The 24,653-nt window shown below is 43.0% G+C and overlaps 1 protein-coding gene across 2 annotated transcripts in view; it reads right to left on the bottom strand.

Moving 5' to 3' along the window:
• The window catches only part of TIAM1 (T cell lymphoma invasion and metastasis 1), a 369,616-nt gene that overhangs the window by 270,053 nt on the left and 74,910 nt on the right, over positions 1-24,653 (bottom strand). Inside the window, exon 1 of one of the 2 annotated variants that reach the window (XM_030202125.1) lies at positions 24,185-24,258. The exons of the other annotated variant lie outside the window; for it this stretch is intronic. The gene's annotated coding sequence lies outside the window, so the exon portion shown is untranslated. Of the gene's footprint in view, positions 1-24,184; positions 24,259-24,653 lie in introns of those variants that run through there. 2 annotated transcript variants of the gene reach the window in all.

Below are 24,653 nucleotides of genomic sequence, written 5' to 3'. Positions count from 1 at the left end.
GCACCCCCTAATAACTGCTCCAGTGACCTGCATACTGCTGCCAGGGAGGTGGGTATGACATTTGAGGGTGAAAATAAAAAGTTGTGAAACGGCATATTTTGTGGTGGGAGGGGGTTTGTGACCACTGGGGGAGTCAGGGGAGGTCATCCCCGATTCCCTCCAGTGGTCATCTGGTCATTTAGGGCACTTTTTGGGGCCTTATTCGTGGAAAAACAGGGTCCAGGAAAAGTGCCCTAAATTCTCGCTAAAAACGCATATTTTTTTTCCATTATCAGCGAAAGGCGCCCATCTCTGATCGGCCAATAACCACGCCCCAGTTCCGCCTTCACCACGCCTTCGACACGCCCCCATCAACTTTGTCCGCATCCGCGACGGAGTGCAGTTGAAAACGTCCAAATTCGGCTTTCGATTATACCGCTTTATTCGTTTTTGTGAGATAAACGTCTATCTCCCGATTTGGGTCACAATATAGGCGTTTTTCTATTTCGATTATAAGCAGGATTGTTTAATTTTTAGTTTGAAGTATTATATTGATTAGCTTAAATGGCACGTATTGTTTCTTTTTTTTAATAAATTTTATTTAAAGATGCAATACTGTACATTTTGTATTTTTTTTTCTACTCTGTAAACTGCCTAGGACCCTTTGCTTGGATTAAGCAGTATATAAAAACTTCAGAGGAGCACTTACACCAGCTTTTGGCAGGCATGAGTGCTTGCGCCCCAAGCCAATATTCTGTAGAGGAAACTCACATTAACGTGTGCTAACTGAATAATGCAGGGTTAACACAGGAGCCCTTACAGCCTCCTAAAGAGGAGGTAGTAAGTGCTCCCAAATTAATTATCTGCAGTTGCATGACCTGCAATTAAAAAAAAAAAAAAGCAAGCTGAAGAGCCCTAGCAGCTTTAGCCTTTCCTCATAGGGAAGTTGTCCCATCCCCTTTATCATTTTCATCGCCCTTCTCTGCACCTTTTGTAATTCCACTATATCTTTTTTGAGATAGCTTAACCAATCTCTGCACACAATATTCAAGGTGCAGACGCACCATGGAGCGATACAAAAGGCATTATAACATCCTCATTTTTGTTTTCCATTCCTTTCCTAATAATACCTAACATTTTATTTGCTTTCTTAGCCGCAGCAGTACACAGAGCAGAAGGTTTCAACGTATCACCAACGACGACACCTAGATCCCTTTCTTGGGCCATGATTCCTAACGTGGAACCTTGCATAATGTAGCTATAATTCGGGTTCCTCTTTCCCACATGAATCACTTTGCACTTGCTCACATTAAACGTCATCTGCCATTTAGACGCCCAGTCTCATAAGGTCCTCTTGTAATTTTTCACAATCCTCCTGCAATTTAACGACTTTGAATAACTGTGTCGTCAGCAAATTTAATTACCTCACTAGTTACGTCCATCTCTAGATCATTTATAAATATGTTAAAAAGCAGCAGTCCCAGCACAGACCCCTGGGGAACCCAACTATCTACCCTTCTCCAGTGAGAATACTGACCATTTAACCCTAATCTCTGTTTTCTATCTTTTAACCAGTTTTTAATTCACAATAGAACACTACCTCCTATCCCATGACTTTCCAATTTCCTCTGGAGTCTTTCATGAGGTACTTTGTCAAACGCCTTCTGAAAATCCAGATACACAATATCAACCGGCTCACCTTTATCCACATGTTTGTTCATCCCTTCAAAGAAATGTAGTAGATTGGTGAGGCAAGATTTCCCTTCACTAAATTCATGTTGACTTTGTCTCATTAATCCATGCTTTTGAATATGCTCTGTAATTTTGTTAATTTTTTTGCCTGGCACCGATGTCAGACTCACCGGTCTATAATTTCCCGGATCTCATCTGGAACCTATTTTAAAAATCGGCGTTACATTGGCCACCTTCCAATCTTCCGGTACCACGCTTGATTTTAAGGATAAATTACATATTACTGACAATAGCTCCGCAAGCTCATTTTTCAGTTCTATCAGTACTCTGGGATGAATACCATCCGGTCCAGGAGATTTGCTACTCTTCAGTTTGTAGAACTGCCCCATTACATCCTCCAGGTTTACAGAGAATTCATTAAGTTTCTCCGACTCATCAGCTTCGAATACCATTTCTGGCACCGGTATCCCACTCAAATCTTCCTCGGTGAAGACCAAAGCAAAGAATTCATTTAATCTCTCTGCTACAGCTTTGTCTTCCCTGATCGCCCCTTTTACTCCTCGGTCATCTAGCGGTCCAACCGACTCTTTTGCCAGCTTCCTGAGACAGATTTAGGTTTCTGTCACCCCGGGCACTGTTGGTACCATCTTCTTCCCTTTCCCAGGAAGGCTGGTTGAACATGAAACAGCAAGTCTAAGGCACAGATGCCAGTTTCATGTACCAGCACAGTTCTGAAAACTTTACATTTATGTCTGATAGTGCAGAAGACTGATTTTAAGGCCATTATGATTTTTATAATGATAAATAATTTGGCAAGCCATTACTCTAGTGCCCATATTTGACCGTAGGTGCCTGAAGAACTTTGCAATCAAAGATTTCTCTCCTTGAAGACCCACCGAAGATTAATCTAAACAAAACATCTTTTTCCCTCCCAATAGTTACTTTATACAGGAACACTTTTCCTTAGGATCTTAAAGCCTGATCACAGACATTCTTTACAAAAATTATGCAAAAGCATGGCTATTTGCTTCTATGATGTGATTTAATACTTATTTCATTATTGCTCTTAATATGTATCACATATGGCATTTTTTCATTTTAATTTTAAGATCAGGGAGAGGTGGGTTATAAATTAAATAAATTAAACAGTTACATAAAATAAATACAACAGAAGACAAAAATCTATAGAATACGACAGAAGAGACAGCCTGTAATACACCAACAAATACTATTCAAAACCTTTACCAGTTTGGGAAGACCTGAAGTTAAAATTAAATTTAAGTGCAATCTGAGGGCAGGGGGTGAGTTTCATATTAAAATATGCCAGGATGCCAGTAAACATGCTTTTCAGAAAGTTGGCACTACTTTGCAGTAGATATTGAGGGGCGTTTTCGATACGATGTCTTAAGTTGAACTTTGGACATTTTGTACTAATTGTCCCAAATCCGAATAGGAAATATAGACATTTTCGAAACAGAAGTAGGTCTTTTTTTTTTTTTCAAAAATGGCCACATAATAGATGGTCTTGCGCTCTGTGCATTTACCTTTTTGGTCTATGTTAAAAAAAAAAAAGTCCAAGTGCAAAACGCACAAAAATCAAGCCATTGGGAAGTAGGTGGAGCAGATCCGCTAAGAGACTGAGCCGGGTCCGGGGCAAGGCCGCCCCCGCCGCCGCCCCCCAATCCCTACCACTGTCACCTCCCTCTCCTGCTCTCAGGCCGCCGGCGCCGCAGTCCCCACCCGCCCACCCCCAGCCACGTCAACAGCCCCCCCCCCTCCGTCTGCCACTGTGACCGGGCCCCCTGCATTCAAATTGGCAGCGCCTCACGTCCGTGTGAAAGCAGCAGATCGCCTCCCTTCGGGCCCTTCCTCTGTGTCCCGCCCTCGCGGAAACAGGAAGTTACATCAGACCTAGCGGTAAGGTCTAACGCGCTACCCATACAGTAAGCAGCACTCGCCAACTGCCATTTACCACCAGGTGGGCACCCTGTTGTAGAAAATAGAACATATTTTTTCTACCGCGTGTTTTCGGCACATGCCAAATTCAGAATTACGGCCTGGGGCACGCAGTAGCTGGGTGGTAATGCCAATTTGGCATGTGCTGGATGCATGTAGGCCCTCATGCAACTTTATTGTAAATATGTTTATTGAAATTTTCCAACCAAGTACCAATGTACGTACATAAGTACCGGCAAGTTCGACATCTCCTTCCCCCATCTTCCCCCAAATGAACCTGTAACAGACAACATCATATTGATGGCAAAACACAGGAAATATCTCCCACCAAACATTAATAGTCAAGTTATCAATAATCCCAACCGATCCCCTCCCCCACATATTAAGTTAGCCTTCATCCCCTAACCCTTCCCCCCTTCCCAACCCTACCTCCTCCCTCCCCCTTCCATCCTCTCCCCCCATATACCTCCTTCCCTCTCTCCCCTGCTTCCCCCCCAACTCCCCTCCAACAACAACATACCACATCTTACAACGAGAACTGATTCAACAAAAGACTACGGACCTTGGGAGATAGTGTCAATATGTAGGGTTATCAGGCCCTCATGCGTCTTTATAAAAGGGCCCCTAAGTGTTAGTGTGCATGTGACTAAATTCTATAAACAGTGCCTAAAAAAAAATTTTTTTTTAATTGGCACCGAAAAAAATAGTGCTTAGTGCTTTTCTATAACAATGCTTAGAATAGCGTTTAGCACTGAGAACCACAACTACATTTACACACAACCATTTACACCAACAAAACCCTGGCTTAAGTCCCCACACCTAAATAACGCATGAATCCCTTTATTCTATAACAATGTGCATAAATTATAAAGGAACATCCCTGAACTGCCTGTGACCCTCCCATGGTCATGCCTCCTTTTTGGACCCATGTTATCCCATATCTTATTTATTTATTTATTTATTGCACTTGTATCCCACATTTTCCCACCTATTTGCAGGCTCAATGTGGCTTACAAAGACCTGTTATGGCAGCACCATGCCAGGATAGAGAAATACAGTTGGAGTTACAATGAGATCTAAATTTACAACCATAAATTTTAATTAAATCCAATTAGCACCAATAATTTCTTAAGATCTGAATTATCAGCACACATTATCGGCTCGTTATTCAATAAAATTGCACACGTAAATCCTCCTCAGTACCTCCCCACTCTCATCTCTCCCTACATTCCTCCCCGGGAACTCCGTTCACTGGGTAAATCTCTCTTATCTGCACCCTTCTCCTCCACTGCTAACTCCAGACTCCGTTCCTTTTATCTTGCTGCACCATATTCCTGGAATAGACTTCCTGAGCCGGTACGTCAAGTTCCATCTCTGGCCGTCTTCAAATGTAAGCTAAAAGCCCACTTTTTTGATGCTGTTTTTAACTCCTAACCCTTATTCACTTGTTCAGAACCCTTATTTCATCATCCTCACTTTAATATTCCCTTATCTCAATGATCAACTTGAGATTTTGCACTCCCCTCTACAATGCCTTGATACTGTTGCCCCAAAAACTTTTTACCACTCTAGTGCTACCCACAAGAACCCCTGGTTTTCCTCTAAACTTTGGTTACTAAAGTGTCAATATTGCTGAGCGGAAAGAATCTGGAGAAAATCCAAATTTCACTTAGTGCTGCAGAATTGCAGAGATCGCCATCGTTTATACAATCTGCAGCTACAACAAGCTAAAAAGGAACAGGTCTCTTGTAAGTTTTTACAGCCCCTCAGTCCTTTGAGAGACCTCTATTCTATTTATCATCAACTTAATACTCCTCATTCTATAATCATGGTCAGCTTGGAAAACAGAAGGCTGAGGGGGTAATATAATTGAGGTCTATAAAATCCTGAATGGTGTAGAACAAGTAGAAGTGAATCGATTTTTCACTCTTCAAAAAGTACAAAGAGCAGAGGACACTCAATGAAATTACATGGAAATACTTTTAAAACAAATAGGAGGAAATACTTTTTCACTCAACGAACTTTCACTGGAACTCTCTGCCGGAGGATGTGGTAACAATGGTTAGCGTATCTGGGTTTAAAAAAGGTCTGTACAGGTTCCTGGAGGAAAGGTCTATAGTCTTTATTGAGATGGACATGGGGGAAGCCACTGCTTAGCCCAGGATTGGTAGCATAGAATGTTGCTACTAATTGGGTTTCTGCAGGTACTTGTGATCTGGATTGACCACTGTTGGAAGTAGGATGCTGGGCTAGATGGACCACTGGTCTGACCCAGTATGGCTATTCTTACGTTCTCAATGTCCACTGATGAGGCCCTTTCTGCATTTTTAATTAAAAAAAACCCTGAACTTACTTAAGCCTTTCCCTCACATACATACCCCCTCTTTGCCTGCCCCATCGTCTCTCTCCATTGCACTCTACATTAACACCTCCTCTTGGTGTTCTTTCTAGCCTCAGACCCTATTTTCCCTGTCAAAAGTCTTATCTATGATGAAACCCACCTACTGTTCCACTGACCCTATTCACTCCCCCCCCAATCATGGTGAAAAACTCCTGAGCTTCATCTTCTTCCCACGCTCCTTTCTATAAATCAATCTCAGTCTCTCCTCGGGCCAATTCCCAGATTTCTGGAAACAGGCAGTGGTCCGCCCTATTTTAAAGGAGCCTAATCTGGATTCCTCCATTCCTAGATAGAAGAAAAAAATGCAGATCAGTGATAGATGTATACAAACTTTATTAGTCAAGCCCGACACAGGCCGTGTTTCGCCCAACAGGGCTACGTCAGAGGCTACAAAAATAAAATTAGAAAAATATATAAATTCACAAATACAGAAAATACTAAAAACAAAAACAACCAAAAGGTGCTATAATACCATATAAATACAATAATACATGGCATAAAAATAAAAATAAAACATCCGATTACTATAATGATGTTGGACAGCCTGTGACGATTAAATAAGAAGCACATAGAATAAATATCATAAAATAAATATCAAACAAATAATATTAAAGCCAACATGTATATAATATAGATAAATAAATATATATACAATTAATAAAATTATAAAATAATATAGGTTAAAAGATATCCACCATCTTCTTAACTCTCACCTAGCGTCCTTCAGTATCACTGAAGTTCTCTATTGGTTCACATCCTTTTTGTCCCATCGTTCTTTTCAAGTCATTACTTCTTCCTTTTCCTCAACTACTAAGAAATGTCACTACAGCATCCCCCTGGGTTCGATTCTCTCACCATTACAATTGAACCTCTTGCTGCTCTCACCCAGTCCGCCAGGATTTCTGCTTACTTCTATGCCAATGACATTCTCCTACTGCACCCAACCTACCCATCCTATTCCACCCTTCCTTCAATTGCCCACTCCAGGCTTGCCTAGATTCAGTTTCTTAATGGCTACATGATCACCGTTTAGTTCTCAATGCTAACAAAACCATTGCTTGCTGGTCCTCTGGTCCCCTAACCCCCCCCCCCCCCCCCCAAAAAAAAAAATGCATCATCTCACTCTGTTTGGAACTCAAATCATCCCAGTCACCAACTTTCGCTACTTAGGATTCTTCTCTCTCCTTTAAGTCACAAATATCCCACCTATCTAAAGCTCTTTTCTTCTCTTTCGTCAGCTTCGCGCCATATGACATTTTTTCAACCATGATAAATCCACGCCTTCATTCTCTCTCATTTTTCACCACCCATCTTGATTACTGCAGCATTGTCTATGCAGGTTTACCTAAGTCATCACTGAAAAAGCTACAAACTCTCCAGAACACCGCAATTAGGTTACTTTGCCATGCTCACCATTCAGATCACTCCACTCCTCTTCTAAAACAGCATCACAGGTTACCCATCGAACAGCACATAATTTTCAAGATAGCAATACTTGCCTATAAGGCTCTCAGCTTGGCCACTGACAGCCAATCTGAAGTCCTGGCTTTTTAGGCAGGCTTATGGAGACTCGTTTTGACTGGATTGATTGGATACATCAGCAAAGACCATCATACGCTTGTGTCTTTCTTCTGCCTCTATCCTCTTTGTTCGAGTGCTCCCTGCCCCGTTTAATTAACGGAGTTCCTTTCCTTTTCATATTTTTAGATTGTACACTGCTCTGTACTGCCTTGGTAGCTAGAGCAGTTTAACAAGTTTCAATAAACTATAAGGGCATGATGGGAAGGAGGGAGGACTGTGGCGTGAGGGGTAAGAGGATTAAAAGTGAGAGCTGTACGTGGGGAAGGTGCAGAGAATGGGGATGAAAGAAGAGCGAAAGAACTACATCAGTAAAAATAGGAGCAAGAGGTCTGCTACGAATGAGAGTGAGTAACAAAAGCACAATTCATGACAAATTTATTTATTTGTGACATTTATATCCCACATTATCCCAAAGAAGTTTGAGTTCAATGTGGCTTAGAATAAACAGTATAGGATACATAACAAAGAATAATCCATAAGAAAGTAATTTGTTGTAAGAATCCAATTTTACAATACAGTATCATGAACATACTGGGATAGCTATGGATGTTTAACATTTAGAAAATCTATTATGAATGAGAAATTGTACATGAAGCAAAGAGAAGGTTAATGGTAAATAGAATAATAACCAATTCAGGTAATAATTCATTGTTTGAGATATGGTTGTTCTTTGTGAGGGTTTGTTTGACTAGGAACGGTTTGAGGAATTTGCGGAATCTAGTATATTCCTGTATATTTCTTATTTTGGGTGGTAAGGAGTTCCACCATTTGGTTTCTAGGTAAGTGAAGTCTGCAGAGTGAAAAATGTTCAAATACCCAGATACTATGGAAAGAAATGGTGGTTTACAGGATGAAATAATAAAATTCTGTAATAGAAGTGATAAAAAATAAAATGAGACTTGAAAAAAGAGTGATCTAAGGTTTGGAAAATAAGCCCTGATGTTAAGAAGTGTAAAATAATTCATCTGGGGCCCAAAAATTGACTCTCTACACACCCTATAGGAGGACAAGAACTGGAACCTGTTGCATAAGAAAGGGATCTCAGAGTAATCATCTGACATGATATGACGGTAAGCAAATAAAGTGCAAGGTAAAGCTAACAGTACATATAGCTGCATAAGCAGCACTATCAGCAAAGAAAAAGGAGAAAATATTGGCCCTGCATTCAAATAATTAAGACCACTAGAGACCCACCTTCAGTACTATATCTGGTTCCGAAGGACATACCTTCAAAAAGAAAGGTAATAAATTGTAATAACAAAAAAATATACTACACTAGTAAAAAAAAAGGCCCGTTTCTGGAGCCAATGAAACGGGCGCTAGCAAGGCTTTCCTGTGCCCCCCCCCCCCCCGTCGTCGATATTGTTGAATTGCTCCGCCTCTGCCCTCAACGTCATAACGTTTGACGCGAGGGCGGGGCCCAGACACTGTGATTTTCGAGGCTTCAGAGCTTCGAACATACGAACCTTGGCTTCAGTGACATCAGAAGCCAATAGAATGTTGAGGGTGAGTTTTATATATATAGATAGATAATGTCATTGAGAAGATAGAAGCAGTTAAAAGACCGCTACAATGGTACAGGGCCTGCAATATAAATTCCTGCTATCTCCCCTTCAGAAAGAGTCTTCTTACAATAAATTTAAGTTAGATCTCAAGACTCACTTTTTTGAGTTAGCAATACCCAGGAGGTACCTACCCATATGCGATAATCAAAAGCTGTCACTGAGGATTGGTGACGTTGTTGATTGCATCCTGAACTGCTCCACGCTCTACTATTTTTATACCTCTCCTTTCCTATTTTATTGGCTTTGTTTTTAAACTGCCTGTGCCAGCTTTTCTGTATCGGCTCCTCTGAGGGGAGTTTTATAGCTGCAGAATGCAGGATAATGCTGCATCAATCCGCAAGTAGGATACTGGGACGTAGCATATTAAGATGAATGGTAATGTGGCTTTTAGCTATTCGGCTTCAACATAAAGAAGTACGCAGAGGACTTTAAGGCAAGCACATCGGAGGTATAGAAGGGTTAGTTGAAATGATTTAGCCAGTTTTTGTAGTCTAGCAGAACTCCTCTCAATGCAGCCTCCCCCCTGGTAGTGTAGTGGGCTCCCTTTCCCTTCAACCCCCCTGACCCAATACACAAAAAAAAAATTGGTAGTCTAGTACAGTGTTTCCCCAAGTCTGGTTCTGGAGTACCCCTTGCCAGTCAGGTCTTCAGAATATCCACACTGGTCTATAGGCTCCCTTCCTCCCCTCCTCCAAGATCTAGTGCCACCATGGTGGCACCTGAGCCCTAGCAGTATACTGGAATGCACCACTAGGGGTCAAATACTACCATTTATAATGATGATATCATCAAAAACAGGAATTAGTGGGCATCTTTTGACTTTTTGGAGATTGGTGGCAAGAATCCAGGGAGTTCAGAGAAGGGAGGGGTTCCACTGCAATCATGTTAAGTTTTAAACCCCAAAACAGTGGGAAAGAATAAAACCCCCCACTTTTCTTCTCAAAGAAAATAAACCCCTCCCAAACACCAGACTGCCTTTGCTTAATTTAATTACACCCATACACAAGCTCCTTTAACTAGCTGTTCAATTTTTTACAAAGCTTGGTGGTAAGACATGGGAGGGAGTTCTGCTGAGTATTTAACTATGGAAACCTGCAAATCCATAAAAGAGAACAAGAGATGTCAAGCTTTTCAAGCTAGCAGATGCGATATCTCTTTAGCAGTGCAGATCAAAATAAATGAAGGGCCCAATACAGAAAAGCTTGTGTTAGAGCAGTGCACTGTTGGCTTCAAACACAACCTTAATGCACAATTTTTGCTTGCTGATACAGTAAAACCATTATATACAAACAGAACCTGTTTAAAACTTGTCTGCTAATCAGGGAGATTTATTTTTACTTTCGTACATTTGATATACCGCAAAATTGAGCCTGGAAAGGTGACTAAGCAGTTTACACCATGACTACAATGATTTGGGACAGTGCTGACTAAATACTGTAAAGGGTCCAGAAGGGGAAAGGGTAGAGAGGGAAATGAAAAAAGACAAATGAAGGAGGAGGCTAAACAAAAGCAAACAAAGAGCTAACAGATGGGTTTTCAGAATTGTTTAAATGATTGTAGAGGCATGGGCATCCTAAGAGAAGAAGGCAAGGAGTTCCATAATTTATGACCCAGGTAGCTAAAAGCAGTATCGAGAGAGAGAGAGAGAGAGAGAGAGAGAGAGAGAGAGAGAGAGAGAGAAATATGGAGAGCCAAAGGTGATGCCGCATGAAGATGATTATCGGAAGAGGATCGGAGACTACGTGCTGGACAGTAGGAAACTAACAAGTTAGATAGACTGGTGGCCACTGAAGAATGATCCTTGAAGACGAGCAGCAATATTTTGAAGCAAATTCTAAATACGATGGGAAGCCAGTGTTCATGTTGAAGAAGGGGGGCGACATGGTCAAGGCGATGTGCGTGATGGATAAGCTTAACTGCCTTAGATTCTGCACAATGGGCAATTAGTAATGTGGGCATATCTGAGCAGAAAAATGTTATCATCAGGTATCTGTGCATGTGCAAGAATGTTATTCTGTGCAAAAAGTTTTGCAGTGCTGATATTTATGTGCAGATTTGTGGCGAGACAATTTTTTTCTGCTCAGATCTGTGCGCAGAATCATCACCTTTTTTTTTTTTGGTAGATCTATGCTGTTCATGAAGGCCACAAAAAAAGGTTTCAGAGATAAACACAGAGGATCTCTAATTAGAAAATGGAAGTTATAAAAAAAAAAAACCCTAACCTTAAATGGCTGCATGTGTGTGGATGTGTCAAGTGACGCTTAGATGGTGACTCCGGCTGTGATGAACTAGGGCCGATACCAGGCAGACTTGTATGGTCTGTGTCTTACATATGGCAATCTGGTTTAGGATGGGCTGGAAAGGGCTTAGACAGCAACTTCAGTGGCTGGAAAATGAGGACATGTCTGGACAGATCTTTACGATCTGTATCACACCACCCGTACTCTCATTACCTCTCTCATTACCTCTCGCCTTGACTACTGCAACCTACTCCTCACTGGTCTCCCACTTAGCCACCTATCCCCCCTTCAATCCGTTCAGAACTCTGCTGCACGTCTTATCTTCCGCCTGAACCGATATACTCCTGTCACCCCTCTCCTCAGGTCGCTTCACTGTCTTCCGATCAGGTACCGCATTCAGTTCAAGCTTCTGCTACTCACCTACAAATGTACTCGATCTGCAGCCCCTCCTTACCTCTCAACCCTCATCTCCCCTTACGTTCCTACCCGTAACCTCCGCTCTCAAGACAAATCCCTCCTTTCAGTACCCTTCTCCACCACCGCCAACTCCAGGCTCCGCCCTTTCTGCCTCGCCTCACCCCATGCGTGGAACAAACTCCCCGTGCACATACGCCAAGCCCCCTCCCTGCCCATCTTCAAATCTCTGCTTAAAGCCCACCTCTTCAATGTCGCCTTCGGCACCTAACCTCTACACCTCTACCCAGGAAATCTAGACTGTCCCAGCTTGACATTTGTTCTTTAGATTGTAAGCTCCTTTGAGCAGGGACCGTCCTTCTTCGTTATTATGTACAGCGCTGCGTAACACTAGTAGCGCTCTATAAATGTCAAGTAGTAGTAGTAGTAGTATCTCACAAATGAAAAGATGAATAGACTGGAGTGGGCTTCGACAACTCCAACAGTTGGAACATAAGGATAGCGTCGGATAGACTTCTATGGTTTATGTCCCAGAAACACCAAAGAAAGACCACAATCAAGTATATAATATTACACTCGTTGATTTAATCATGAATTGATAAGGAGTGTGACTGTTGGGCAGACTGTATGGACCGTTCAGGTCTTTATTTGCCGTCACTTACTATGTTTGGTACCATTTTCCTTGCAGGAAAAATAAAAATAAAACAGTCATTAAATCCTCACAGAGGCCACTGCAGAAAAATCATCTAACCCTTCCTACGCCTCCTCAAATGTGGTGTTAAACGTCGGGCATTGTGTCTTCTGTGCACCTCTGCATCAGGGCAGAATAGCTAATAACCTTATTACCATTTGTTTTAGTAGTGTAGCACACAGCTTCACTACTACACAGCGTTAGCTTCAGCACAAAACCCTTTGCTGCATCGTCGGTCCAGAAAACTTGAGTGCAGACGTCACGCTATCCCTGCACCAATGGCTGCGCACATTTGCTCCATCAGTCCCTGGATCAGTAATTTGTTTTTATGGAGTTAATTTTATAAGCTTTTTATGCCTAAGCCTCTTCTAAAAATTACCTCATGCCTAAACGTATGCACAGTGCAAACTGGCGCATACTTGCACGCAACTTTAAAGTAAGCATGTTCAGAGGAGGCGAGCGGGTGGAGCGACAGGCATCATGATTTACACATGTATTTTATAAAATATAATCCACTACAAAGCAACCAATAAGGTATGGAAAAATTTGCTTACAATAAATACTAACAAAATACTACATTTTCCTTTCACAAGAATGATACAAAAAAATCAGTATACAATTATGGAATTATAATCTGGAGGAAAAAAGAGCCTCACAGAGCTCCTAGACAATGTGTCCATCTATTGGAGCTGAAACGGATCTTAAACTGATCCTCTGTTCATCATTGGCTCTAAAAAAACCTCCAAGAAAGCATATTAATCATTGCTCACTAACAGATTTAAGAAAATGACTGTAGTGACAAATTTAACAGTTCCATCCAATTGTTACTTCACAAGATATTGGAACTTAGTGCAAAATAAGCACTTATCTTTAACGCTAGAAGACTTCAGACACACTTCTTAAGACGCTCCAAGCCAACGTGGCCAGCGTTTCGTAAAAAACTGCTTCAGGGCTTAGGTAGCGCTAGTCTTATGAAAACCGCTGTAGCAATAGTCTCCTGCCTCTATACCTGCTCCTAAGCAGGTGCAAATATCCACACCTTCAATACGTACAATTTCTCTAGGATCCAGGCTGGTTCAAGGTTACATTTATTTGATTAACTGCCTAAAGACAAGCCATCAAAGTAGTTTTCAAATTCTCAATAATAAAAAGGAAGCAAAGAAATACAAATTTGCAGAAAAGGACAGATAGCAAAATTGTTATATTCCAATAGAGCCCCGAGTAAAGAGTAACCTAAATGCAAAGTGGCCAAATTCATGTCCTCTATACTAAAAAAAAAAAAAAATATGTCTTCAACTTCATTTTGAACACGGGAAGAGGGTCCTCTAAATGCAGGGGTAACGGAAGGGCATTCCAGAGTGTTGGTCCAACTATACTGAACATCGATTTCCGGAAGGTAGCTAAAGAAACCTCCCGGAAAGAGGGAACAAGTCAAAAAAACGTTGCTGACTGGAGCGCAGAGCCTGAGATGGAACATAGGGCAAAAGATGCAAAAACAAAGGGGACCCTGAGTAAGATCCTAAAGATCTACAGCGCAACCTTGTACAAAGTACGACGTTCCACATGAAGCCAATGTTCCACTTTCAACAAAGAAGCTTGACCACTACTTTCCGAATTGTCTGCAGCCACTTGATCTCCCTCTGAGCAACACCTATCAGAAGCGCATTACAATAATCCAGACGAATAATCGCAAAGGCGTGAATAAGAACATGCAAGGCAGCCAGCATAAACAGACGGTGAGCCGATCCTATGGTATTTTATAAAAGGCACATAGGCTAAAGATGGGCAAATTCACCACCTCCAAGGTACCCTTTTATAGAATTACCTTCCATCTGCCATTATTTACTATGGGGTCTTTTACTAACCTGCAGTAAAAAAGTGGCCTTAGCGCACCCTTGAGTGGATTTTTACCGCATATAAACAAAACCTGGTCAAAATTAAAATAGATCTTGTTTTTTTATATAAAGTACATTTTTTTCTCCCATTGTTGTTACATTTCATTTTTACCATAGCAATAAAATGACTGATTTTCCAATTTTTGTATTAACAGACATACGCTAATGTTGCCATTAAAAAAGAATTACCGTGTAAGCGCTTACCGACACCTATTTTGTAGGTAGTAAGAGCTCACATGGTAACCCTGCATTAATCAGTTAGTACACTGTAATGTAGCTGCGCTACTTAGTGCGGGAATGCCCACCCTCTGCCCCCAAGAAAAAATAAAAGCATTTTTAGTGAGCAGTTAGCACGTGTCTATTTGGCAGCTGCCGCAGGACGCCGTGGTACTCCATTTTAAGCTGCAGTATGCATGCAATAGCACTTACCACAGCTTAGAAAAATGGCCCCCGTGTTACTAATGAAGAAATGCAGAAGGACAAGGTTTATTTATTTCGATTTTGCTCACACCTTTTTCAGTAGTAGCTCAAGGTGAGTTACATTCAGGTACTTTGGATATTTTTCTGTCCCTGGAGGGCTCACAATCTAAGTTTGTACCTGAGGCAATGAAGGGTTAAGTGACTTGCCCAAGATCAGAAAGAGCAGCAGCGGGATTTGAACTGGCCACCTCTGGATTGCAAGACCGGTGCTCTAACCACCAGGCCACTCCTCCACTGCCACTATAAATAAAAGATCAGCCTTGTGAGAACAGCATAAATTGAACTAGAATAACGAGGAGCAGAGTTCTGCAACATTTAAAAGAGATGGCGGGGCGGTCACGTGATGCGCGGCTAGAGGGTGGCTGTCGTCGTGCAGAGCTCCCTCCCTTCCCGAATTGTTACAGCAATAAACCGCGGCAACGAAAGCAGTGATTCACCCGAAATACAGGGGAAACACCTAGCTAACCTTGGCGCTGGTAGAGCGCGAGCAGGAACAGACGGATGGCAGCGAAATCGGGGAAGAAAGAGGGGACGAGAAGTCGGATCCCCGAATCCAAGATGGCGGACGCAAGGAGCGGGAGTCCTCCGACGGTGAGCTCCGCGTGGGCTGCAGAGGTAGCAGCAGAGGTATCCTTGATGCTAGAGGCTTCCGTAGACCTGAAGCTACAAAGGATCACAGACCAACTGCAGGGAATCGATGAGAAGTTGGGGGGCATCCAGACAGAATTCGCCCAATATAAACAGAGATTATCAGATATAGAAGATAGTGTGCAGCGACGGGAACAGTCAGATAAAACGCTGAAACAAAAGGTGGAATGCCTAGAGGCCAAATTAGAAGATCTTGAGAACAGATCTCGGAGAAGCAATATCAGAATGATAGGTCTTCCTGAAAATATCAAAGAAGTAGACCTGAGATCGGTATTGGAAACTTGGCTTCCCACTGCACTTAATTTGACATTGGCAACGGGCCCGCTACGTGTGGAGCGGGCCCACAGACTGGGCCCCCTGAAAAAAGAAGATCAGAGGCCAAGAGTGGTGATATTTAAAGTGCTTAATTTTGCACACAAACAGGAAATATTTCGTGCGCTCAGAAAAGTGGAGCAGCTGAAATATGAGAACTCTGTGGTGCGCTGTTTCCAGGATTACTCCATGGCGGTGTCTCAGCAGCGGAGGGCATATCGAGATGTGTGCCAACTTTTATTCGCAAAAAAGATCCAATTCGCTCTACTATATCCTGCCCGGCTGAAGGTTTGGTACAGAGGGTCCCAACAATTCTTCAATACAGTGGAGGAGGCGTTGAAATTTGCACAGCAGGCTGTGAGGGCTGAAGGACCGGCATGAGTGATCTGGCCCGGTTGACAAATGCTCTTGAAAGTTAATGAGCCTGCGGGAGTTTGCTGCCGGATGCTTGTCTGGAGTTAAGTGTCCCGGGACATATACTTCAGAAGGACTTTATTACACTAAGTGATATAATGCGATGCCATTTGTATTATGTTTCATGAGGCCCACAAGGGGGGGTTTGGCTGAGTGATTATTCTGTTCCATATAAATACCCGAGGAAAAAAAAAAAAAAAAAAAAAAAAAAAAAAAAAAATTCGGGTGGGTGAATGAGGGGATACGAGAAGTGTGACTGACAATGAAACATGTATAGGGAGGGGGGGGGAGCTCGCGTGACTGGCTTCTTTTTAGGAGCCATGCAGGGTTACACAGGGGATAGAGGGGTTGGGAGGGGGAGGGAGGGGTTGTGGAGATATTTGGGAGAATCTGGCAAGAATTATGATTGGAATGGAGGGTCAAGGGGGGGAGGCTCAAGGGCTGGGGGGCCTCCTCTCTCATTATTTGACAAATCTAACATTGTTATTCAAATGTATGATTACTGGACTTATGAGTTCACTTAAGCTAGTTTCGTGGAATGTGGGGGGGGTTTCCTCCCCTATTAAACGAACTAAAGTTTTGCAGGAACTGCAGAGACAGAAGGCTGATGTGGCCTTGCTTCAGGAGACACATCTCTCCTCCGGAGAACATGCTAAATTTAAAAGAGGATGGGTGGGATCTCTGGTAGAAGCCCCGGCGGTGGGTCGGAAGGCAGGGGTGCTGATTCTCTTTCGGAGGGGCATCCCGCTTCGGATCATCTCCGTCTGGGCCGACCCGGAGGGGAGGTGGGTTTTGACCAAGGTGGAAATTAATGGTCGCCCTTTGATTTTATGCAATGTCTATGCCCCCAATGTGTTTAATGAAAAATTTTTCCAAGATCTGATTAGGAGGCTGTCTCCTCACGTGGAGGGAGAATTGATTGTGGGTGGAGACTTTAACTTGGTATGTGACTCTCTCATGGATCGTTCCACCTCAGTTTGCCAGAATCCGGGGGGGAGCCGTAAGGCGCTGTCCTCTTTTTGTAAAGCCCTGGCACTAGTAGATGTATGGCGGATGTTACATTCGTCTGAAAGGGATTATACCCATCTCTCAAGGGCACATGGTTCTCAGTCCCGCCTAGATTATTTGTTTGTTTCAAATTCTTTATTTTCTAAGGTGCGGAGGGCGGAGATTGGCCCGTACGCAGTTTCTGATCACGCTTTGATATGGTTAACACTGGAAGATCGGTTGAAGGGCCGGGGTAATTGGATGTGGAGATACCCCTTGGAGTTGGTAAGAGATCCGAGATTTCAGAAACATTTATTGGGCAAATGGGAGGATTATGTGTATCATAATGGTGCTCATGTTGACCAACCAGCTCTGTTTTGGGAAACAGCAAAGGTTGTCTTAAGGGGAGATATTATCTCTTACTCTACGCATAAGAAGAGGATGAGGGACAGGGAAATTGTTCGTCTGGGAGGCTTGGTCCAGAGGCTACGGAGAAAATATGGACATGCGCCCACGGCCTCATGTAGAGTGGCTTTATTGGAAGCGCAGAAAGAATTAAATGAGCTCTTACACCAGCGGGCGACCAAGACCCAGTTGTATTATAAATACCGTCTGTTCCAGTATGGTAATAAGGCGGGCAGCATGTTGGCTAGGATGGTTCGTAGGAAAGAGGGGATCAATCGGGTCTCCCAATTAAAAGCTGGGGATGGGAGAATGGTGAGAGACGATGGGGATATTGCGGACACCTTTGGTAAGTTTTATGAGGTGCTGTATGCTTCGGATCGAGACGAAGTATTGGATAGCAAATTGTATTTGGATAACTTGGTTTTGCCTGTCCTCTCGGATAGGCAGAGGGAACGTTTGAATGCACCATTTACAGAGGGGGACCTGATGTTGGCTCTACAGCAGTGTACTTCCCACAAAGCTCCTGGACCTGATGGTTATAGAGTAGAATTTTACAAACAATTTTATGACCAGATCCAGGGGCCCTTATTGACTTTATTTAATTCAATGGTGTCAACGCGGACGTGCCCGGGTACGTTCCGGGAGGCCCAGATTGTTGTAATACCTAAAGAGGGGAAGAATGTGGTGGACCCTGCATCTTACAGACCCATTTCTTTAATTAATGTGGATGCGAAGTTATATGCCAAAATCTTAGCCAACCGATTAGCCTTAGTTTTACCATCCCTGGTTGAAGAGTCCCAGGTGGGGTTTGTAAGGGGGAGGACGGCCGTGAAAAATGTTCGATCTTTGTTGACCTCCCTAGAAGTTGTAGCCCGGAGACGCCTTCCGTCACTTTTAGTTAGCTTCGACGCGGAAAAGGCGTTTGACCGGGTCAGCTGGTCGTATTTGTTTGCCGTCTTACGTACTTATGGTTTTGGGGGCTTTTTCTTAGAGGCTATCAAGGTCCTATACTCGGAGCCGGGTGCTTATGTGTGGGTAAATGGAGAACGTTCGAGATCTTTCCGGATTCATAGAGGGACGAGGCAGGGGTGTCCCTTGTCTCCGCTTTTGTTCATCTTGTCCCTGGATCCTCTGCTCCGGGAGGTGATGCAACACCCGGAGATTAGAGGGGTACAGATAGGAGATTCTGAGTTCCTGCTCTCTGCTTTTGCAGATGATTTGCTAGTACATCTCACAGAACCGCGCTCTTCTTTGCCGGCTCTATTAGAACTATTTGCGGAATATGGAGATTTTGCGGGGTTCCGCCTCAATTATAGTAAATCAATGGCGTTATCCTCGATGGAAGACTTAAGGCGGACATGGGGAGAGGGATTCCCCCTTAGGTGGGCGCCGGGGTCTTTTAAGTATCTCGGCCTACATATTTCGATGAAAGTCTCAGAATTGTATCACTTGAATGTTTCTAGATTGTTGAGAGCCACAACGGAGAGGCTGCGTGCTTGGCAGCATTTACCATTATCTCTTAGTGGGAGGATTCAGTTATTCAGAATGGTGGAGTTCCCTAGATGGTTATATCTATTACATATGCTGCCCGTCTATTTGAAAACAAGAGATTTGACCTTGTTGACCAAGATGGTTAGGCGATTCTGTTGGGGAGGTAAGAAGGCAAAGTTGCCATTACAGATGCTGCAGGGGGCCTGGAGGGAGGGAGGCCTGGGGCTCCCGGATTTGAGGAGGTATAATTGGGCTTGCCTCCTGAGGTATCTCGGAGATTGGTTTTTGGCGAGAGATGATTACACTTGGAGGAAGTTGGAAAGCCAATATTACGCACCGTGCCATTTCTATTTTCTCTTGCAGGCTCCCAGTAAGTCACTTCCCCCTGATTTGCGCTCCAGTATCTTAGTGTCCCCTCTGAGAGCGCTTTGGAGAGATGTGATGCGGATGTTTGGCCTGAATAGATGCACCTCAGATCTTCTCCCTATTCAGGGTAACCTGCTGTTTAGGCCGGGATTAGAGAATGCGGTTTTTCGGACTTGGGCGAGACAGGGGATAAGTCGGTTAGAGCATGTGTTGAGTCGACAAGGTTGCATGTTGAACCTAGGAGCATTGGGACTGGGGTATGATATGAGAGGTGTTTTTGCCTATGCCCAGTTAAAACACTATGTGGACTCCCTGGAGACGGAGGCTCTGGGGGCTGGACACTGTCGCCTTTTGAGGCAGTTTTTCCATTCGGTACAAAGTGAACGTCTTTCCATTTCAGGGCTATGCAGAGCGTTAGGAAAGTTTTTGGTGCCCAAGGATCGGGAGAACATTCGGCAGAGATGGGCAGGAGATTTGGAGAAGCCAAATATTTCTTTGGATTTTGATGCTTTGACGGCCAGGATACGAAGTTTGACGGGAAACGCAGGGCTTAGAGAGTGCCAATACCGCATCCTACATAGGGCCTATTTAACGAAGGCTCAGGTATTTAGGATGGGGGGAGTTGATACACCCTTATGTGGGAAGTGTGGGAGGGTTCCGGGCTCTTTTTTTCATTGTTTGTGGAGCTGCTATACAGTGAGACACTTTTGGGATTCCATCGCTCAATATCTGGCGGATCTCTTGGACTTGAGAATCATGTGCTCTCCGATGGGAATTTTGTTAGACAAATATGAAGCATTTCTTTTGCAGAAGGGATCGGCCCGTCAGTTGGTTCGGAAGGCCTTTTTGATTGGCAAGAGGCTGGTGATGAGACAATGGGTGGCAGAGACCCCCCCGGATTTCTGGCACTGGCGTAACAAGTTACACGAATTTATGTTGTTTGAGAGAAGAGGGGTGGGGGGCTCCACTGGGCGGCTACGACGATTCTTGGATGTTTGGGGGCCATATATTCATAGTCTGTCTCCTAAGGGGCGCAGTTTAGTGGTGAACTCGCTTTAGACATATACTGAACTCAGACCATCCTCTATGATAATAAATTGGAAATCTGAATATCTCTCAACAAGGGGTGGGGGGTAGAGGGGGGGGGGGGAGGGGGGGATACTAGTGTTTGATTTACAGTTCAGCACCCTTTTTGGGTTTGGTAATATTCTGTCCCTCACGAACATTTCAAGAATGGTAGATTTTGATGTGGAATGTGGAATGGGGGAACATATAAGTTTTAAAATATACTCTGTTAGAAGGCTGACAGGGAGGAAGGGAAATGTTTTATCAAAACATCAAAAATAATCGTTACTTGTATAATATCAGTCAAAGTTGCTGAAACACGAATATAAAGTATAATTGTGGGAGGGGGGATAAAAAAAATGTTGAAAGTATGATGACTGTAAGCAGAGAGGTGTATCTGTTATGTTGCCACCGCAAATGTTGCAATGGTGTCTTGATATTAATGTGTGAAGGTGGATTTACATTCTGGTTTAATTTTGTTGTCTTTTGACTCATCAATAAAAACCGTTGAAACATAAAAGAGATGGCGGGCAGTATCAGAGAGTCTACTTTGGCATTATTCTTGATACTAAGTTTCAAGGTGGAGTGGAGGAGTGGTCTAGTGGTTAGGGTGGTGGACTCTGGTCCTGGGGAACTGAGTTCGATTCCCACTTCAGGCACAGGCAAGCTCCTTGTGACTCTGGGCAAGTCACTTAACCCTCCATTGCCCCATGTAAGCCGCATTGAGCCTGCCATGAGTGGGAAAGCACGGGGTACAAATGCAACAAAAATAAAATAGATACTATTGGAGATTCTAAAAAATAAAATAGATACTATTGGAGATTCTAGATGGAATGTTGCTACTATTGGAGATTCTACATGGAATGTTGCTATTCCAAAGTCCACCACCCTAACCACTAGGCCACTCCTCCACTGTTGCTACTATTGGAGATTCTACATGGAATGTTGCTATTCCACTAGCAACATTCCATGTAGAAGGCTGCGCAGGCTTCTGTTTCTGTGAGTCTGACGTCCTGCACGTACGTGCAGGACGTCAGACTCACAGAAGCAGAAGCCTGCGCGGCCACATTGGTGATCTGCAAGGGCCGACTTCTACATGGAATGTTGCTAGTGGAATAGCAACATTCCATGTAGAATCTCCAATAGTAGCAACAGTGGAGGAGTGGCCTAGTGGTTAGGGTGGTGGACTTTGGTCCTGGGGAACTGAGTTCAATTCCCACTTCAGGCACAGGCAGCTCCTTGTGACTCTGGGCAAGTCACTTAACCCTCCATTGCCCCAGGTACAAATAAGTACCTGTATATGTAAGCTGCATTGAGCCTGCCATAAGTGGAAAAGCGCGGGGTACAAATGCAAAAAAAAAAAAACTCATTTCTTTTTCAGTACTTATGTTTGCCCATTTTACTATTGCTGTACACTGCCTGGGGTGAATATCTTCATAAAAAATTGGTTAATAAATCCCAAGAAATAATGATCAGTGTGTTTGATATCAATTTCCATGGCAATTTGTTGGCCATGCTTTGTGTGTGTGTGGGTGGGTGGTGGTGGGAGGGGGGTAGGTATTGCTGTAGAAGTCAGGTTCACTACACTTTTAAATATATCTAAAGCATGCAACGCCAGGATGATCAGAAATCCCTGTTCCTTGCATCTGTACAGGGCAACAATCTAGACTGTTAGCTATGTGTCAGTTGAAGGAAAACATTTTAAGGTGCTCATTTTCAAACCACATTGACTTACAAAGTTCCATAGGGGCGTATTTTCAAAGCACTGCAAACTTACGTAACAAGCCATGGAACTTTGTAAGTCTAAGTGCTTTGAAAATGAGCCCCATAGTAACCTATGGAACTTTTGTAAGTGCTTTGAAAATGAACCTCTAAAAGTTCTTTTAAAGTTTTCTAGCAAGATCAAGAAGGCTAAGCTTACACCCTGGGTTTTTCTGTGGCAATGAGAGTGGCCATGTGTTAAATGGAGTTTGTAAAATTAAAAAAAATAATAATATAATGAAATCTCTAACAACTTCCTCAGAAACACACAGAACATATACACAGATCAGAGAGATTACAGGAAATTGTATACAAGTGAAAGCATGGCAGGGAGGGCCAGGCACCAGGAAGAGACCCAGGGCAGGATGAGGGGGTCACAGAAAGAGGAAGCACCAAGGAGAATCAAGTAAAAGGCAGAAATATGAGAGGAAAGAGCCATAGGAGGGAAGATGGTAGTTAGTTATCAGATGAAAGAATGATTCATGGAAAAGACGAGGTACATAAGGGAAGGTACCTGAAAAGAGGGGAGCCTAATAAGACAGGACAGAAGCAGACACTTAAAAAAAAAAAAAGGTGTCACAATGATTATTCAGAATCCTCTGATGCTTTATACGTAAACTGAACAAAGATCCAAAGTTTCATAACTCTGCATGCCTTTTCAATTGTAATGCGGCTTTTGATATTCTAAGGAGTGCAGCTCTTCTGAAGTTGCTATTTTTTTGTGCATTTATTTACCTTTCCAGTTACACATTCTCAGTACATATGAATGGATTATTAATTTATAGCTTAAAAACCTGTCTAAAGAGTGCAGCACCTAAAACACAGATTTAAAAAACAAAAAAAATCAATGCAGAGCTACAATGAATGGTTAAGCACACAAGCCAGAGGCATTAGGTAAGAACTCCCCTGCCCCTGAAACAGTGTAAACTGAAAGGAAGGAAGACATACAAGGGTTAAAGGAACAAGAGGGGAGGGGGTGGGGTAGCAAATCACAGAGCAAACCTGGCGAATTTCAGAGTCAACTACAGTTCTCAATCTCTGCAGAGACCAGTTGTCTTTAGGTAGGAAAGGGGAGAGAAGGGAAACTAGGAGTAGGGTATACTATTTCAAAGGGGAGGGGTAAGGGGCACAAGCTCTGCAGACAAGACTGAACTATGGAGACAAAGGGGTCAGGCAAGTATGAGAAAATCTTTTCTGAGAACACACTTCCAGACAAGGGAAATGGATAAGAAACAACTCATATAACCTGAACGTTCTGACTCAAGATGAGTACATAACATCAACAGGTTATTGCAAGATCACAATAACATTTCTTTAACTCGAAATATGCAGTAGACAACTATCAAATAACCATCGCTATAGAGATTTTTCTCCCTGGTCTTCACGGTTTCGATTGTTGGGGGGGGGGTTACAATATTTTAAACCAGTAACCAGAGGCAAAATTTAAAAATCTACACCCTGTAAGCAAGAGTTCCCCTGTGCTATCAATTTTAACAAATCAGCGATTAGGTTAAAAAAAAAAAAAAAGCCTTACTCCATACTTTATAATGAAGTCCACTGCAAAAGATCAAAGTTTCCTAAAGTCCTTTAAATTGTCTAACGCGCGCAACTATAAACACTTTCACTTTAAAACCACGATAGGTTTGAGCGCACATGCGGTCTAAACTGCGAATAAACTTCAGTTCTCACTATATCGTGCATATCAAAGCAAAGCTTCCCAAATTATCGCACAAGTACGGACCACTTCATACTACACAGCAATGCTGGAATCGTTGCCTGTAAATTCTACACGTACGAGAAGGAAGATGAAATTAGCTCCGGCAAATGTGTTAATCACTTACCGGAATGAACAAAAACCACTTGCCCCACGCTCAAACACACAGACAGCGCCAGCTATGAAGAAGTAAAGTACTCCCGTTTCACTGTGTGCTTCCGGCTGCCTGAGTGGGTGTAACTCTCTCTACAATACATTTCATCACAGCAGCCACTCTGGGTGTGTGGAGCTTCGGTTTTTTTTTTTTCTTCCCCTGTCCTTGTCTTCCTTTCATCTATTGAATATCCTTTTGGCATCTCCTCTTACACAAATAGGAACGCTGGCTGGGGTGAACCTCCTGCCCCCTGTGTCTAATTGCCTCTGGATACCTCTGCGGGGTGCTTCCAAAACTCACAACTCTGAAAGCAAGTGCAGGTACCACCAATCATTAAACTATTCAACCGCGGTTAACATTTTAGCCAGAGCAGAGCTGATAAGCAGCTGAATCAGACACTACAATTTTTTTTTTTTTAATTTATACTCCTTTTCAAAAGGGT

This window comes from Microcaecilia unicolor, chromosome 4, assembly GCF_901765095.1.
Source record: "Microcaecilia unicolor chromosome 4, aMicUni1.1, whole genome shotgun sequence".
Taxonomy (NCBI): Eukaryota; Metazoa; Chordata; class Amphibia; order Gymnophiona; family Siphonopidae; genus Microcaecilia; species Microcaecilia unicolor.
The sequence above is the reverse complement of the archived record's forward strand: the minus strand, read 5'-3'. Positions and strand labels throughout refer to the sequence as shown.